This window comes from Rhinopithecus bieti, unplaced genomic scaffold (genome assembly GCF_001698545.2).
Source record: "Rhinopithecus bieti isolate Rb0 unplaced genomic scaffold, ASM169854v2 scaffold_13029, whole genome shotgun sequence".
NCBI lineage: Eukaryota > Metazoa > Chordata > Mammalia > Primates > Cercopithecidae > Rhinopithecus > Rhinopithecus bieti.
This window is the reverse complement of record NW_016807982.1, coordinates 408636-413567: the sequence shown is the minus strand read 5'-3', so window position 1 is coordinate 413567 and position 4932 is coordinate 408636. Positions and strand designations below refer to the sequence as shown.

The 4932-nt window shown below is 41.5% G+C and overlaps 1 protein-coding gene across 7 annotated transcripts in view; it reads right to left on the bottom strand.

Annotated features, from left to right (window-relative positions):
- Positions 1–4932, bottom strand: part of S100PBP (S100P binding protein) — a 45121-nt gene that overhangs the window by 15778 nt on the left and 24411 nt on the right. The window lies entirely within an intron of this gene.

Genomic DNA, 4932 nt, shown 5'->3' with positions numbered 1-4932 from the left:
AAAAAAAAAAAGTTTTAATTCTCAGCCAGGCGCGGTGGCTTACACCTGTAATCTCAGCACTTTGGGAGGCTGAGGAGGGCTGATCACTTGAAGTCAAGAGTTCGAGAACAGCCTGGCCAACATGGTGAAACCCTGCCTGTATTAAAAATAAAAAAATTAAGCTGAGTGTAGTGGCAGGCGCTTGTAAACCCAGCTACTTGGGAGACTGAGGCAGGAGAATTGCTTGAATCTTGGAGGCAGAGGTTGCAGTGAGCTGAGATCGCACTACTGCACAACAGCCTAGGGAACAGAGAGAGACTCCATCTCAAGAAAACAAAATAAAATGTTAATTCTCTCTCAGTTTTATTTATTTATATAGACTCAATACAATCCCAATCAAAATCCCAGCAGGCCTTTTTTAAGAAATTGATATACTGATCCTAAAATTTATATGGAAATGCAAAGAATCTACAAAAGCCAACACAATCGAAAAATAAGAACACTAGTGGAAACACATTAGTCTTTTTTTTATCCTTGAAACCTGATTTTTCTAGAGACAACTGATTTTTGACAAAGGTACAAAGGCAATTCAATGCAGAATGGACAGTCTTTTCAATAAATGGTAAAGAAGCAACTGAATATCCATGTGCCAAGAAGATAAGCCTTACATTCCTCTCTCTCTCTATATATATATATGTATTTTTTTGAGACAGTCTTACACTCTGTCACCCAGGCTGGAGTGCTGTGGTGCATCAATGCAACCTCCCTCTCCTGGGCTCAAGCAATCCTCCTGCCTCAGCCTTCTGAGTAGCTAGGACTACAGGTGTGTGTCACCACGCCCGGTTAACTTTTTAATTTTTTTGGTAGAGGCAAGGTTTCACCACATTGCCCAGGCTGGTCTCGAACTCTTGGGCTCAAGCAATCTTCCCACCTGAGCTTCCCAAAGTGCTGGGATTACATGCTTTAATCCATATCTTGCACTACATACAGAATATATTTTAACACGATCATAGATCTAAATGTAATCCCTAAAGTTATAAAACCTCTAGAAAAAAAACATAGGAGAAAATTTTGGGGGCCTTTTCTTTCAGGCAAAGATTTCTTAGATACCACATGAAAGCATAATCCGTATCTTTTTTTTTTTCTTTTGAGATAGAATTTTGCTCTTGTTGCCCAGGCTGGAGTGCAATGACGCTATCTCGGCCCACCACAACCTCCTCTTCCCAGGTTCAAGCAATTCTCCTGCCTCAGCCTCCCGAGTAGCTGGAATTACAGGCTTGCACCACTACGCCCAGCTAATTTTGTATTTTTAGTAGAGATGGGCTTTCTCTATGTTGGTCAGGCTGGTCTCGAACTCCTGACCTCAGGTGATCCGCCTGCCTCAGCCTCCCAAAGTGCTGGGATTACAGGTGTAAGCCACCGTTCCGGACCCACGAAATTTTTAAAAACCTAATTAAAACTTACCTCATCTGCTATAACCAGTGACTACAAAGAAAATAAATAAAATAAACAAACTTCATCAAAACTAAGAATTTTTGTTTTTTTTTTGAGAAAGAGTCTCACTCTGTCACCCAGGCTGGAGTGCAGTGGTGTGATCTCGGCTCACTGCAATCTCCGCCTCCGGGTTTCACGCCATCCTTCTGCCTCAGCCTCCTGAGTAGCTGGGACTACAGGTGCCCGCCACCACGCCCAGCTTTTTTTGTATTTTTAGTAGAGATGGGTTTCACCTGGTGTTAGCCAGGATGGTCTCCATCTCCTGACCTTGTGATCCGCCCACCTCGGCCTACCAAAGTGCTGGGATTGCAGGCATTAGCCACTGCGCCCGGCAGAATTTCTGTTCTTTAGAAGACACTTGTGGGAATGAAAAGACAAGGCATACACTGGGAGAAAATATTTCCAAATTACTTATCTGGCAAAGAAATTTGCATTTGGAATATGTATTTAAAGAACTCTCAAAACTCAATAAGAAGAAAATAATCCAATTTTTTAAATGAGCAAAAAATACTTCACCGAAGAAGATATACAGATGGCAAATAAGCACAACATTATTACTCATTAGGAAAATGCAAACGAAAACTACAATGAGATATCACTACACATACATTAGAATGTCTAAAATTATAAAAACTGACCACTTCACAGCCATTAGGACGACTCTCATTAAAAAACAGAAAATAGGCTGGGCGTGGTGGCTCACACCTGTAATACAACACTTTGGGAAGCCGAGGAAGACGGATCACCTGAGGTCAGGAGTTAGCAGCCTGGCCAACATGGCGAAACCCCGCCTCTACTAAAAATACAAAAATTAGCCAGGCATGGTGGTGGGTGAATCCCAGCTACTTGGGAGGCTGAGGCAGGGAGAATTGCTTGAATCCAGGAGGCGGAGGTTATAGCGAGCCAAGATCACGCCACTGCATTCCAGCCTGGGCAACAGAGCAAGACTCTGTCTCAAAATAAAATAAAATAAAAAAACATAAACAAACAAACAAACAGAAAATAGGTGGCCAGGTGCAGTGGCATGGTAAAACATGGTCTCTACCAAAAATACAAAAAATTAGGCTGAGTGCGGTGGCTCAAGCCTATAATCCCAGTGCTTTGGGAGGTCAAAGTGGGCAGATCACTTGAGGTCAGAAGTTCAAGACCAGCCTGGCCAACATGGTGAAACCCCATCTCTACTAAAAATAGAAAAATTAGCCAGGTGTGGTGGATGCACGCCTGTAATCCCAGCTACTCAGGAAGCTGAGACAGGAGAATCGCTTGAACCTGGGAGGCAGAGTTTGCAGTGAACTGAGATTGCACCACTGCACTCCAGCCTCAGCAACAGAGCAAGACTATCTTAAAATCAAACCAAACAAAACAAAACAAAAATTAGTCAGGTGTGGTGGTGAGCCTGTAGTCCCAGCTACTTGGGAGGCTGAGGTGGGAGGACTGCTTGAGCCTGGGAGGAAAAAGTTGCAGTGAACTGAGATCACACCACTGTACTCCAACCTCAGTGGCAGACTGAGACTTTGTCTCAAAAAACAAGTAAGTAAAAGAAAATAGTCTGGGTGCAGTGATATGTACCTATAATCCCAGCTACTCAAGAGGCTGGAATGGGAAGACAGTTTGAGACTAGGAGTTTACAACCAGCCTGAGCAACACAGTGAGACCCTGTCTCTAAAAATTAAAAAAAAAAAAAAAAAATTAGCCAGGCATGGTGGTGTGCACCTGTAGTTGAACCTTATTCAAGAGACTGATGCCAGGAGTTTGAGGCTGCACTGCACTATGGTTGTGCCACTGCACTCCAGCCCGGGTGACAGAGCTAGACTCCATGTCAAAAAAATAAATAAATAAAATAAAAATAAAAAAATATATAATTAGCATATGATCTAGCAATTCCTCTTCTCAGTACGTAAGAATTGCAAGCAGGGTCTCAAAAAGATATTTGTAGATGCACATGCATAGCGGCATTATTCACAATAGCTAAAAGGTGGAAGAAAACCAAGTGTCCATTGATGTATAAATGGATAATCAAAATGTGGCATCCATACACTATAATATTACTAAGTCTTAAAAAGGAAGGAGATTCTGACACATGCTACAACAAACATGAACCTTGAGGACATTATGCTAAGTGAAATAAGCCAGTCACAAAAAGACAAATACCACTTTGTTTGACTCCACTTATGTGAGGTTCCTGTTACAGTAGTCAAATTCATAAACACATAAAGTGGAATGGTGGTTGTCAGGGGCTAAAAGGAGATGGGAATGGGGAGTTATTGTTTAATGGGTATAGAGCTTTGGATTTTTAGTGGGTATAGCGATGTGTGCCTGTAGTCTCAGACACTCGGGAGGCTGAGGAGGAGGACTGCTGAAGCCTAGGAGTTTGAGCCTAACCTGGGAAATATAGCAAGACCTCCATCTTTAAAAAAATAAAAAAGCTTCAGATGTACAAGACCAAAAAATTATTGAAATGGATATGGTGATGGCTGTACAACAATATGAATATACTTAATACCACTGAACTGTACACTTACAACTTTTTCTTTTTTGAGACGGAGTTTTGCTTGTCGCCCAGGCTAAAGTGCAATAGTATGATCTCGGCTCACTGCAACCTCTGCCTCCTGGGTTCAAGCGATTCTCCTGCCTCAGCCTCCCGAGTAGCTGGGATTGCAGGCATCCGCCACCACGCCTGGCTAATTTTTGTATTTTTAGTAGAGACGGAGTTTCACCAAATTGGCCAGGCTGGTCTCGAACTCCTGTCCTCAGGTAATCCGCCCACCCCAGCCTCCCAAAGTGTTAGGATTACAGGCGTGAGCCACTGCACCCAGCCCAAATGTTTCTATAAAAAGGTTTTTAAAAGATAGTTATGTGTATATTATGTGTATTTTACAATTAAAAACTTGGCAAAAAAGTTAAAAATAGTGACCATACCCAATTGCTGGTAAGGCTGGCAACAACCGGAATTCATACAACAGCTAATAGAAATAAAAAATGGTACAACTACTTTGGAACACAGTTTGGCAGTTTCTTAAAAAGTTAAACACACACCCACCATATGACCCAGTCAATATACAAAGATCTGTGCATGAATGTTCCTAACAGCTTTAGCTGTAATAGCCAAAAATTGAACATAAGCAAAATGCCCATCTAAGTGAACGGGTAAACATTCACTTAGGGCTAAATCTATTTAATGGAATATTACTCAGCAATAAAAAGAAATAAACATGCAACATGGATGAATTTCAAAATAATTATGTTGAGACAAAGAAGCCAGACTCAAAAGAGTACATAGCACGATTCCATCACATAAAACTTTAGAAAATACAAACTAATGGCAGTAGACACTAGACCAGTGGTAAATCTTGCCTGGGGATTAGAGGGGGGCAGAGAAAGGCAGAAGGGAGGAATTCCAAAGGTGCAAAAGAAAGTTTTAGTCCAATATGCTTATCTTTTTTTTTTTTTTTTTTTTTT